General features: G+C 35.0%; 1 protein-coding gene across 6 annotated transcripts in view; it reads right to left on the bottom strand.

Annotated features, from left to right (window-relative positions):
- The window catches only part of CDH19 (cadherin 19), a 114,751-nt gene that overhangs the window by 53,113 nt on the left and 47,003 nt on the right, over positions 1–14,635 (bottom strand). Inside the window, exon 1 of one of the 6 annotated variants that reach the window (XM_063165536.1) lies at positions 13,538–13,695. The exons of the other annotated variants lie outside the window; for them this stretch is intronic. The gene's annotated coding sequence lies outside the window, so the exon portion shown is untranslated. Of the gene's footprint in view, positions 1–13,537; positions 13,696–14,635 lie in introns of those variants that run through there. 6 annotated transcript variants of the gene reach the window in all.

Raw genomic sequence — 14,635 nt, 5'->3', positions numbered from 1 at the left:
AATCTATAGAAATTACTGTTACCAGACCTTGGTAATGAAGTGGCCCAAGACATACTACCTGAACAAGTTGTGCAGTCAAGAAAGGAGCAGAGTTTGTGGAAGGCAGATGTAATCTGAGAAGATTTCAAAGAGAGAAGAACTGTATTGACATGCAGGAGGCAGGGGGCTTGGGAGTTGAATTAAGTTGCAAATAGCCAGGTAGTTCAAAAATGGTGCATGTTAAAGGAAGATAACAGGATAAGAATGACTAAAGGGGAAATACTAATTTCCTGAGAAAAAGATCTGGATAAAGAAATAAAGTAACAATGTAGATTTTTTTTTTAAATGTTAGCAATATAAACACTAAAAATCCCCAAAAAACTAAAATGAAAAAAAAAAGGGAAACCTACCAATGGCAAACTAAATGAAATTTAAAAATATATTAAGGGTAAAATTGACTTTATACAACTAATTTCATACCATTATCTGTATTGATTTTCTTAAGTAGAAGAGACTGTATAATAACTGATAATTCATCTTGGAAACTTGCCTATAAAAATTAGAGACTTATGGTTCTAAGTTGGCAAAATATGACCAGGACTATTTCTGCCATGACAGGTACCACTTTTTATTGGTAACTTTTATATGACTCTGCAAATTAAAACAGCAGCTCATGAAGAAGAGCAGAAAGAAAAAGCATGGATTATAATTCCTATCTCTCACTGCTTTTAGTACTAGATTTGTGAGACAAATGGGGGAATTTCCCCCTGGGAAGTAAAGTTTTAATAAAATCTCAAGACTGGAGATAGGACACCTCTTCATCGATGCACGTGTATATTTCAAAAGTGATGTGCAAGGCTTTGGGTACTTCTTTTAAAGTTAATCCCTTCAGAGTGGTGCATGGAAATTAGTACTGAAGAAATAGCACTTCAGGGTTTATTAATGAGTGGATACTTGTCAAACCACTTGAGAACCACTTCTTGGCCCTGGACATGGGCATCAACACTCCTGCTTTGTAGAGTTTTCCTTTCCTTCGTCAAGCTATGGAGCTTTATTTGATGCCTGTGGAACAAGCTGGATAACTTCAATGCATATAAATGCATGAATATGCATGAGCTTTCAGAGACATCATGATTCACTAAATCATAATTTGCCCCCAAAATAAGTTCTTACAAAAGAAATTATAGTTATAGGTTTTTATGGATAGCTGGCTATTTTAAAGCAACTTCATCCACATAATACCCGTTCTTTCAGGAGCCTGTCTGAGTTTCTGACTTTAATTCATTGCAAGCCAACTTCCCAACATGGGAAGTCCATGAAGTTGCCATAGTAACTCAATGGACAAAGACTTAATTCCCTAGTTTATATAAGACAGAACTCATATCCTGCAGATAGTAATGGGCTTAAATTATTTAGGTCTAAAAAGTCAATGGATTATATATATTTAATAAATAAGTGTCAGTTCCTTAGTTAGTGAAAAATGGGCTTTGATTGCCCCATGCTGTCTCAAAAGTATTTGTGTGTGAGACAGTAAGCCAATCAAAAAGCCAAGGGGAATAAAAAGAAAGAGGGACCTGCATATGGTGAAACTTAAGAGAGGCTAAGAGCTATGTTATTAACTCATTAAGAATTTATTTTGAAAAAAATCCCTCAAACTGAGCTGTTACGGTCCATAAAGGCCATGTGTATTTAACAGAAAAAGAGGATGGCACACTTGGAATTTTGCAATCTAGTGAAAACAATGGGACAGGCATAAATTGTTGTTTACGGTCCACAGATATAGTTTGCAGTAACAGTGCTGAGGTAACAAAATGTGGTACAGCAAAACTGAAGAAGTCTATTGAAAAATGTGTTATGAACCACATAATTTTGTCATGGACAGCAAGTTTTACAGAAGGGCACTACATAATTTTTTGATTAAGAGTGTGGCATAATCAACAATTGGGCTGGGTTGTGTCAAGATGAATGTGACAAAAATAAATTTGCTTATTTGCTTACTCCAGACAATTTCTCATTTCTCAACTTCTTGATCACAAACAGAAAATCTTTTACCTAGAATTGATTTGAGATCACCCACTAACAGAACAATAACAGTTTTCTTTTTTCGTCTGTTTAATTTTGCCCTCCTTCCCCACACCTTCTGCTTTATGTCATATTTAGCAACTGGGTAGAGTGAAATCATAAAGCAGGCCTGCTGCGATGCAACTTGCCTAAATAGCACTGGTAAATATAAGTATAATAAACATTCTTTAGAAACATTGTACTAGTAAATGTATAGGGACATTTTAATCATCAAATCTACCAATAACTTCAAGTGTCCTAAAAAATTCTATATAATTTAATTCCCTCGAGTAATTAATTCTGTAAGTCTTTTTCATGATGTTCCTGAGGACATGAGTTATTTATTTTAATCTCATAAGTGCGAAAAGAACAGCTCATAGAGGAGGAATTACCACTACAGTTTTATTGTATTTTATGTTGCTTTTTTTTATTCTTTTCTGATATTTTAATTTATGTTTAGATTTCAATAAGATATTGAGCCTGAAAATTTCCCATGCACATTTAATTTGAAGAGCAGGCTGGCATCTGTATTTCTTCTGGGATGGGAGGTGATCACGCAATCGAATTTTATCCTTGTATTTACATTTTTTATATTCCAGTTATCTCCTATCATTCCATGTTTTGGGTCCTTTCATAGTTTCCTGCTCATACCTACTTGTAAACTGTAGGTAAATGGCATGAAGTGCAACAGGGCATGAAAACCTATTCAGACAAATAAAAAAAGACTGTTACTTGCAATCAAAGAAAACAGGGAGCAGTTAGATATGCCACTATCATAAATTTCTTTGTTGCTCCCTATGATAACAGAAGGCTTGGATTTATTTTTGATTTTAGGTAAGTTTTGCTTTGTTCAGGAAGTTCTCATGACTTGTGAGATGCCAGATGCAGTTGCCTTAAGGATAAGTTTGCTTTCATCTCCCTTTTCTAACCTCCACTGCTATTCAGCACACTCTTGAATTTTTAGGGCTTTCTTACAGAAAACATCTTCTAATTCTGAACCTTGTATATATTTATATGTATACACATATGTCTATGAGTTTGGGTATCCTTTAGTCATGTGTTTTTGGTATTTTTTTCTCTCAAAAAATATTTTTTTCTGTTATGGAAGACATGAACTTTGCATTTTATGTGCTATAGCCTAGTAAGCCTTCCACTGTAAGCATTAATTTTAATGAAATTATCTGTCTTCTCGACACTCAGAATTAGAAGACCACTCAGGAACCAGTGTCTAATTCATTACTTTCACAAAGGCCATCAAATATGCCAGTGTAATAAATGGAGGGTATTTGCAAAATACAGATATGTGCTTACTTAATTTTGTTGAAACTTCATTTATTAGTGCTTCATAATTTCACTAGGTCTTTTTTTAAACAAAATAATTAGGTTAAACTATCTAGGCTGAAAATTCAAGTAGAGATAAACTGGGATTGCTCCTCGGTCTCATGGTTTTGCTACAGGGAAACATGTAAACAAAAGGGCAATAGCAATATTTTAGTCCTGAGTTTGTGCTGTTATTGCCAATTCCTGTCAGCCAGGAAAGCAAATTCTGTACATTTTCACTCTCATTTTCCTTCAAATTACTTTTGTGACCTCCTTGGCCCTAACTGAAATATGACTCCAAATATACATCGCTAATGCTGATTATATGATTGCACTATTTCACCTTCGCTGTGCAGTATCAAAGGAGCAGAAACAGGGACAGGGTATTGGCACAGTGCTATGGAATGTTAAACACAGCACAGAAATCCCCCTCTTTGGGAAGGGGCCAGGGCCATTATCCATGCTAGGAGAGCCAGCATAGCAATGTGAAAACAAAACAAAAATTCCCCGCTGGATATCAAGTGTCATTTTCCAAACAAATAAATACAAGGGTTTCAAGTTTTCTTAGTAGAACATTAAAATAAGCTCTACTCTGTAGAGTAATGAATAAATCTAATGTGTTGATTCTACCCATTGCTGAAACAGTGTCAGGAAGGATTAGGGAAAACTAAAGGAGACGAATGTATGAAGCACTCGCACACAACCTCCAAGAGAAAAGAGGCAACATGCCAGCAAGACCAGGGAATAGATAAAGGATTTTAGATCATCTGAACTTTTCTTTTGGGATGCCTTGCCATTTCCTTCACTTGATATCCAATGAGTTTTGCAGAATGCAAACAGCAATATTTAAAAGAAGACAATATGGAAGTACTAAAGCTTAAAATTGAAATATGCTTGAACAAAATGCTTTACCTTGAGAAAATGATTGAACTCTGAGCTATTTCAAAGTTGAAAGTTTCCAAGTTAATCAAATGATCTGATATTTTTCAATAGATTATTTTTCTCTGTGGAAGAGAATAAGCAGGGAAAAAAATCTCATAAAAATCCAGTTAGTTCATATAAGGAGATAAAGAGGGTGGGCATGTTTTTTTGTGGATCACACCACTTGATTTTTTTTCAAATATTGGTGTCAAACTGGATGCTGAACTATTTGCAGCTAGGATCAAGTAGAGACTCAGTAGGCTTTGTGAAAAGGTAACCTTAAAGTAAAATATGTTCTATTATCAGGATTCTTTCAGTACAGTCTATTTGGATTTATAATCTTTGTGGAAACAGCAACTGATTCAATATACAGGGCACATAATTCATCTGTAATGAAAGCACTTCACCTTGAAGAGCACTTCCACTGGCTCTCAGTAAAACATTGTTCTATATTAAGAATTCAGGGGGGGAATTGTGCTTAATGGTAAATGAATTGTAAGAGTTCCCTTTTTATCCCAACAGAGGACTATGCTGCTCTTCTGCAATCTTCTTAAAGAATAGTTTGCTGTTTATAGCTTATAGTTTAACAGCTGTTTTCAGAAGTCTGCCTTTTGCCTCTCTTATTACTTTTGCTGTCCCTGGTCAGCCCCTCTTGTACTTTGAGTGAAGAAATTGTATGCTGAGGGTTGAACGAAGGATAAGAAAAAAAACAAAACAAAACAAAACAAACTAAAAAGCTTTTATTTTTTGTTTGCCAGTTTATTTCCTACTTGTACAACAGAAGAGAAGGTTTGAAGGAAGAAAATGCCTAATAAGGTAGGAGAGTGACTGTCATGCTTACAGCATGTTTTACGGCTTCAACTCCTTCATAAAGATGGTTTCTTTTGAAGGCTAAGGTTAATCTCTTGTCACAAGACTTTTTCCTGTAGTGTTGAGTTTGTTGAGCATTTTAATGCAAGGTCTAAGAACTACTTCCATCATCACTACATATAAATTCAAATGCTCATTCCTCTCCAGAATGCCTGTACCATATCACCATAACTATGGGATTTATTTCTGCTGAGGAAGCAGAGGGATCAACTTAAAGAACTTAAAGAAAATTATTATTTCAAGGTAATATATTTTTTAAATATTTTAGCACATTTCCCTATGTGAAAAACAACTGTCACAAAGTAGAAAGTACTTGGAGTTTAAGTCCTTTATCCATGTGATAACCAAGATCCTTCCTGATTTTCTTTATAGAAAGAGGTCTTCGACTAGGTTGAATTCAATGGAATAAATTGAGCTCGATAAGTTGTGTTAACTGCAATCAGAAAATGGCAAACTAATATGAACTCATGCCAAAAAATTCCCCTGCTGTAATTGTAACCGGTTTTCTTTATCATAGATGTAGAAATGGGAGAGTTAGAATGCATTATAACTATTGGAAAACAAAACATGAACATATAAACATCTACACAGAAATATTCTAAATTTTATAAATAGTTTAGAAGTTCAAAGCAGTAAATAGCTTCCAACACTAGAAGTGATATTTTTTAGCACACCATTAGCATCTCTGGTGGACTGTTTCTGTACATACATATCGTAGCCCTTAAAACCCCAAAACCAATTCCAATTTATCTTTGTAAACAGGAGCTTGTATGTGATTTAATGGAAATGCTATCAATTTGCTTTTCTTTTATACATTTATATGTAGTTATTTTTTTAATGGTAAATAGTGGTAAACTATCATTATGTATCAATAATTAGCTGCCTAATGGGGTAGACGTGAATACCTAAAAAAATTACTGTTGAGGTATGCCCTCTTAAATTCTTTAAGATTTGTGTCTTCAGTGCCAGATACTTGAATTAATACTTTTAAATACAGTAAATTGTTTCGATGATATTTTATGACCATTTTTTATAAATATCTTGGTATTCAAAAATAAAACTTGTGGGTTTTTGATATGAAAGCCATATAGCTTAGCATCTCAGATTTTCAAAACTTGCTTTCTTCAAATTAATGTCCTCTCTTGAGAGAAAGATGTGAGAACAAACAAATTTAAATTTTATTTTGTTTTTTTAATTTGCCTGAGCTTTCATTAATTGTGAAGTAATTTCAAACTAACCTTTAAGTAATTCTTAAGCTCACGAAGCAGTGCCAGGCAAGACAGAGAAGGTCATGACTGCTGAGCCCCTTCCCCATGGTTTGTCAGCAGCGCTGCTGCGGGCTGAGTGCCTGAGCTCGGCGGTGGGACGGGCAGCAGGGCTGGGCTGGCTCAGCATCCCGGTTATCCCCGGTTATCCGCGGTTATCCGCGGTTATCCCCGGTTATCTCCTTCCCCCAGCTCTGCCACCCACGGTTCAGCCTCGCATCGAGCAATCGATGTGTCTGATGGGCGAATACCTCTCAGTGTCTTTTACACAGATGAACTTGCTGCCACTTGACAGAGTTCCAACCTTTTACACCTATTAAGGAAGGAAACAATAATGCTGCCCTCTTCTCTCCGGGGTTTTCTATATGCTGCCCCTGACTGTGTCCTAAATGAATCAAGAAATCAATTTGCAGCCTCTCAGCCTCAGTTAAATCAAACTTATTCACAGTTTCTGCTGAGTGAAAAACATCCCATGCCTCTCTTCAGTACCCACTGTCATTTTAACAAGATCTAGCAGAGCCTTGGCCAAAGCTACTGTCCAAAATGCTTCATTTTGCCTTTTCCCCCCTCTTTTTATCTTTCCTTGTTACCTTTTCATTATTTTATTACTTCACATTTATTAGTATTTTTTGTGGAAATTATTTCTTCTCCTAGAATCATTGTCTGCTAAATACAGCTGCCAAATGAGGTATAAAATTAATTTTATCACCAGAAGAATGGAACATAATATGGAATAAACTTCTTTTATTGAAAAATAGTTACTACAAGATGAAATATTACAGTGTTTATTGTGAAATTATAGATAGTATAGACCTGGTAATAACCCAAGAGTTTATCTAATTTTTTTCATGGGAGTGTTTACTCTTTATGGCATAGATAACAATTTTGCATTTAATAATACAGAGCCTGAGGCTCTCATGTTTTCTTGAGATGGCATTTATAATGTAAACACCTGAAAGTTAATGACTTAATGTAACATCCAGTGCAGCCTCCCTAAATAATCAATGGAAAGAGAAAAGTATTTGTGCTTTACAGCATTGTAAGAAAGGCAAGCAGCACACTGAGCCTAAACCACCACCTTTCTGTCCAGAGAGAATCTTGGCAATTAACCTAATGTAATAAGTTACTTAAAGGCATCTACAGGCAGCTTACATGTTCCTCTATTAGGAATGTTTTCCTTTCAGGTAGCGAAAGGTGATTCCAGTAAAGGAAATTGGACCAGAACAAAGATGTTTCATAGATAAACTAGTTTAAAATAGTGTTTAAAAGTCCTTACTAATATGCTTTTTATCTTCTTGGTACAAATTACTTTGAATTACAAGATAAACCCTTATTTTTTAACCTATTTTTTTCTAGATTGAACAAAAGGATTAATGTTATCCAAAGAAGTTGACATTTCTTCTTTTTTTTCAGTATATTTTTAAAAAAGCTAAAATAAAAAATTCAGAAAAAAATTTCACATATATTTTAATCCTTGCTTAACACAGCTGATTGCCAGAATGCTTTTTCTCCATACGATTACTAAGATTTATGATCAATATATCATAATGTCATAGTATTATGGTATCATATTAACATATAAGTCCTAACCACTATGTCATGTAGAAAGAAAAAAAAAATGAAATCTCTTTAGGATGGGAGAAAACATCAAAACAAAATAAAGTCTTATTACCTCACTTTATAGTGATTTTGTCACACAAACATGTAGATTATCTCATTTTTCATGCATTAGAGGTAAATATAAGTTCAGTCTTTCACTGACATTAGTTCATTCTCCAATAAATTCTGCTCTATCAGCCCATAGGATCACCTCATTTCCCTGGTGTGGCTACAGTGAACATTGTTCCAACATAGCCAGACATAAAAAAAATAAAGCCTACAGGCAACAATTATGAATTCCTAGAAATCTAAAGTTGCTGTCAGTGGCAGGCCAGTGAAATAGTTCCAAGAGAGTTTATCTTCTGATATTCTCCTGAAATAGTGTGCTTTTTACTCCCTTTGACATTTATGATTAGTAATACTCAGGAATATACTCTATCATTTTTATGATGCAACAGTTTTTGCTGCACTGTCTAGTTTTCATTTGAAACGAAATAGGCTGAATCAGTTTCTAGTACTTCAGACTTAAGCAGTATGTCTCCACTTGGAAATCAGCTATTATTCTGAAGAGGCTATCTATCAGAAAACAAAAAAAATAAAAGAGAAGAAAAAAGGAATAAACAGGCAATCTACGCTACAAAAACCCAATGGAGGAAAAAGCAAAAATACATTATTTATGACAACAGTTATTCACATATCTGAATTATTTACTTTTGCAGTTTGTGTAATATAGGTGGCAAATGTGAATATAAATTTTTATTTCAGAGTTTCTTTGAATGTTTCATGCATGAAACAATACTGTGCTTGTTTACACTAAATTTGGGAGTAAGTTCTTGCTTTAAATTTTCTTCTTTTCTGAGACAATAATTTCATTTTGGAGGGAAATAATCAATATTGTCTGCTGAAAATAGTTTATTTTTTAAGTTTTTACTTATTTGGAGGTGATTTGGTTAATTAATCTCAGGTTTGCACTTTAAGGACTCAATGTAATGGAAACTTATTTTTTTGGTTAGTACTGGGTTGATGAGAGCGCTGGGTTGCTAAGTTGCGTGTCAGGGTCCTTCAGGTGGTGGTGGTGGAACTAGCTCTGCCCCTCAGATGAGGATCCTTCACGATCCAGTCTTGGAGTGTCCCCTGAGGGTGGCTCAGGCTCCCACTGTAAGCAGTTTGTGGTGCTGCTCTGCAGGAGCCACCAGCAGAGGAGAAAAGCTCTGAAATCCCGGTCAGAGCCACATGGGCTGGGGCAGCGTGCTGAGTGCTGGAATGGGGAATCCCTGCCAGATATCCGCCCGTGGGACCAGCAGCTGACGGGGCTGGGGCTGCTCAGAGAGTTACACGGGGAAGGCGCCCCACAGTATGTGAGGAGAGAAACTCTGTGTGTGCATGTGGGGGGACTCAAAGGGGGAATCAGAGAGACCCATCCAGTGCTGTGCACCGTGTGGTGGATGGAGACTGCTCTGCTGACCTGCCCAGACTTCTTCCTGGAGAGCAGCATCACTGCCACTGCCCCAGGCTGCAGGCCAGAGAGGTAGTGTCACTCGTAATATTTCATATAGCTCTGATTAAAATTTCTGGGTAACTTGGCCCATTTATTCTGCACACTGTGAAACTGGCCTCATGCTGTGACAGTCTTTGAGTATAGGGTCTGTTTTCCTGTTATCTTGAAGTGGAAAAAAATTTTTCGTTTATATGACCGCTTAACAAAAGTGTTGAGATAAAGAATTGAGTAGAAGCAAATTACAAGTGAGGCACCAGAAAATGGGTCTAATTTTGTAACATTTGTACACCCCTGAAAGAGAGCATATGAAAAGCCAAGCAATCATCACAGTTTATCTCTATGTGACATTTCCAAATGCTATTTATACATTTTCTGGGTCAGTCTTTTATGAAAATAGCCATGTATGCCAGCTATCTAATGACCTGGCATTTGAAACCAATTCAATTTATATGTTAAATTTGATGTTAGGGGAAAACCAATACACTTAGCACATATTCGTTCTGTAAGACTAGTTGTCGTCCTAATTTGTCTGGAAACATACTTTTATTTTCCAGGAGTATCTCATGAGATATAAACTAGCATAAATCATTCTAGCTCTTCTACTACTGGGAATTATTGTTAAGGGTAAATTTTGGCCTAGTCAATAAACATCACAGTGACACATAAAAACAACACCAGCAATGCCCTTAATATTCTCCAACAGCTGTCTACATCTCATGGAGGAGTGAGAAATCAGCTGCTCAAAGTTGAACTGGGCAGTAACTGAATGCATCATTTTTTTCTAATTTTTTAGCAAAGATGGAAGGTGTATATCCTATTCACCATTCTGAAATGATTCTCTATAGGGAAAGGACTGTGTAACCACAGCCTTTATCATTTAACAGGCATTGTCTCTTTAAATCTCTTTTAATTTTTGTAATCTTCGTAGTTAGAGAAAACTCATTATTTTGACTAGACCATCCAAACACTAACAATGAAAAGCTTCACACCTTCTTTATGCTACATGACAGTGAGCACAGGGCATTTCAAATATTTTTTAACATAACAATATGGTCTATTATTGCTTAATATGCTAGTAAACCCAGTCTTTAACCAAAAATTTTTAAGCAAAACAAAATTTTAAAAACTTTAATTTTCTACTTTATTCAAGATCATCTAAAAGATCTGTGAAATACTGAAACATTCTGTAGACCTAGTTTGAAGACTTGGTTAAATTTTAATCACATTAAATAATAAAGAAAATATTCAGTCACACAATTAAGTTATTCTTTTGTTACTCTTATTTTATAATTTATGCTACCAGAGTGTCTTTTGGCTTCCAAGGTGTCAAAATTATGTGTAAAATGTGAAATGTTCAGTGACATCTTACGCTTCTTCTAATGTTTAGTTAACGATTTTAAAGCTGTAGCAAATGTCGTTCCCTAGTTATAAAAAATTACATACAGTACCAACGTAAAAAGGAGTTTTCCCTCCACAAATTGAACCTTGTATCAGAGTACATGTGTTAGAGTTCTCCCTCAAGATAATCTTGGCAATCTTCAGGTATCGTATTTTTAATTCCAGTACTGTACTTGCGGATACAAAGTCTTTTACTGAGGTTTTACTTTCCTTTCTCTTTTTAAAAATGGCTTTATTGTAATTAAATATCCCTTTTTCCTTAATTATGTTTTCTCAAAAGGAGTTTGCTTTAACAGTTAGGTCAGTGGCCTGAGACTGAAAGATTCTAATTTAAAACCAAGGTCTTTGCTATGTTTGTGTCTCAAGTAGAAAGCCTGGGAGAAATGTTCTTTTGCAAACATTGTTAGCAGTTGCATCTTGTTAGCAGCAGCAACTGCAATTTCTTTTGTGCTGCAGGCAAAGCACGTGCAGAGAAGAGACCTTGACATGTGTACCCAAAGCAGAATTGTGTCCCCTGCTCTGTCCCATGTGGTCCTGAGCCACATCAGCCTTGTCTGTAATGGGTATGTACCATGTCTGCTTAGCAGGGTCCGTCATGGATAACCAGGATAACCAGGATAGCTGACATGACCAAAAGACACTCTCTTGCCCTTTGATTCATCCATTTGCAGAAAAAAATGTGATTTTGGATAAAGAAAATTGGAAGGACAGATAGGAAAACCATTGTAACACATCTCACTCCCTTTAGCATCAAAGGTGTTGGAACACAGTTGAAATTGAAAAAAAGTTAAGGGACTTTGGTGGAACCTATCTCTATTGCCTGTGACTTACAAAGTAAAAGGAAAATAATGGTTTTTACCTAAAAAGGATCTAATATTTTAAATCAGTATTATCTATTGTAGTGTTAAATCTGCTGGCAAAATTATTTTATAAATTAAACTCATTTGAAAAATAGCCAAATATTTCTGATTAAGCTAAACAAGAAGATTTCAAGGATTATTTTAGAAAACATGATGCAAAGACTATGCAATGGAAATTTCATCTAAAAGTATATACATATAAAGTATCAAATCAAATAAACCAAAGAACAATGATGAAAAGCAACAAGTAGACTAAACCACAGGCATCATTAAAATATGCCTGTATAGCATATAATAAATTGTTTTCTTTTTTCAATATCAAATTGTTCTGATATAGTCTGAAAATTACTTCATATCAGTAATTGTAAAAGATTCTGACATACGAAAGAAGTATATAGGATACTATGAATTTTTCAGTTTTGAATATAAAGTGTGCCTTATAATTCCATAGATTACCTTACACTGGGTAAAAGAAGTTAAATTTTACTTCTAATTATGCGTGGCTTTCTGTAATAGATTTGTGCCTTCGTTCTTTAATTTTAAACTACTTTTCTTAGAGTATTTTGTGAGCAAAGCCCTCTCTCATCCTCTCTCCACTACCTAAAAATAAGTCCAAGAATAGATTTTTGTTGTCTAGCTCTTTCACTGATGCATTTTTTAGTCTGTAAAAATGCAAAAATCTGAACTCCAGTTCAGCCCTACATTCATTTCATGGAAGTGCTGGTTCAATACCTCCAACAGAAAAATGCTGAATATTGAAATATATCTTCATAAGTCCTAAAACTGAGTCCATAGACCAATTTTTGTACCATAGTGCTCATTCATCCAGGTATAAATAAAAGTAGTTTATCTGAGGTGCTTTTACAACCACAACTGATTCTAAGTAACAATCTATTAAAAATAATATTATAATCCATAAACTGTGTAATTCCCACCAGTTTCATAGCAAAATAATTTGCAGAAATGAAGAAGTTGACAGACAGTCAGTATTTTAATAACAAATCGACAAGTATTAAATATCTCTGGGCTATATTCTACTGGATGCTTTTTGGCTACAGTCTATTTGAAAAGTCTGAGCTTTAAAAATAAATTTTAACTATACCTTCCAATAGAAGTGTTGCAAAAGAGACATGCAATGTAAATATTTTGCTTTTGTATGGAATGCACTGTTCTTTGAAAAACTCATATAAAGAAATTGCCATTTCACACACAAGATCTGACAAAAGTAGAGGCACACATTTTCTGTGGTCTGAAAAACATTGCAGTTTCTGGCTCAGAGATTATAAAGAGAAATGGAAACAAAAATGTGAATGAAAACAAGAAAAAATATTTCTGCCTCTGCAGAGTAACAAGACAAGGAGTATTTCCTACTGTCCTTAAAACAGGAAAATTTTCACTCTTGATGTCACCCTCAGAAATTGCAGGCACACATTCATGACAATAACTTTCATAAATGCAGCTGAAAGAGCCATAAGCATTCTGTCAGAGCTGAGGGTCTTGCAAAGAATGGATTTGTAATTTGAACACAAAACAAGCATAGTGAATATTTCTCCTGGTAAATCCAATTTAGAAATTTGGAATTTCACAGATACAGAAGTTAGACAATGGACTCTGAAGAAGCAAAAGCAGACCTCTCTAGAGATTTTGGGGGACTTCTGGGTTTGTCTTTGCCTTTTGTGCCTTTTGCACTGGAGACACCCAGATAAATGTTTTAAGTTTGATTTTAGAATAATGTAATAAAATAAAAAAGCAGAGACATATCTTACCTGTGTAATTTCAGGGCTTTCTAGAGGAATAAAGGAATGGATACTGCAAAAGTTGCATGAAACATGGGATGCAGAGAAGTAAGCAGTCCTGTTTTACTTCACAAATCCTCAGAAAGCTCTCGGAGTTACAGCTTCCTGCCAGTATAAGTCAGTTCTGCTTTTACTTTTGAAAACTCACAGTATGACACTGCTTACTGCATGCTATTTTGGGTGCCCTGAGTAAAACTATGAACACAGGCACTTTTGTGCAAAACATCATAAAGCCTCTCTGATGTTCATTCAGAGTCCAGAATTAAAATGCAGAAGGGTCTAGCAAGCAAAATACAAGCTGATTTTCTTCTTCCTAGTGGAAAAATAAAGTACTCTCTGGCAAGTAACCAGGGTGGTGGGAAGGTAATTTATTTTGTGTGAGAGCCTTTTGCAAGTGAAAGGGATATGCCTTCTGTTTAGAGATTAGTCAGGGAAAAAAGTGCTCAATTTAGAGCAGTCACAAAAGTTAGTCAAAGAAAAGAGTTTCTATAGTCTGGGTTTTGCCCTCTGGCCATTTCTTTTCCACCAAATTATTTAGTTTCAAGAATCATACAATCCTCACACTGAGTAAAAAAAAATATGCCCAACATATTGGTTTATCTCCTTACGTGTTTTTAGGGACATTAAATGAATGTCTTTGCTTTTGTCATAACTCTCTGTGAAAATTGAATCTTATCTACTAGCTAGTGTTGGGGTTTCATAGTCAAATTAAAAAATATAATAAAAATAATTCAATTTTAAAAATCCCACAAAAATCACCTAAAAACATTGTGGAATAACTATGCAACAGGTAATAATTTTCCATAGACATCAGCTTTTATCTTAAGTCAATTTAGTAAATTTTGAGCATTAATTCAAATATTCATTGTGCCTTTAAAAAAATTAGGATATTTGGTGAGAAAATAAGAACTGTTTATTGCAGTAAAACCTCAGTAAATATTATGGAAGGCATGTTTATGGTGGGATGGATAATTTAGAGCCTAGTCCTACATCAGTTATAACTCCAGGCCAAGAAGATTTCTGAGCACTCCTAAATGGGAAAAAAAAAAAGAGAATATATTTTTTAAG

This window comes from Melospiza melodia, chromosome 1, assembly GCF_035770615.1.
Source record: "Melospiza melodia melodia isolate bMelMel2 chromosome 1, bMelMel2.pri, whole genome shotgun sequence".
NCBI classification, from domain to species: domain Eukaryota; kingdom Metazoa; phylum Chordata; class Aves; order Passeriformes; family Passerellidae; genus Melospiza; species Melospiza melodia.
The sequence above is the reverse complement of the archived record's forward strand: the minus strand, read 5'-3'. Positions and strand labels throughout refer to the sequence as shown.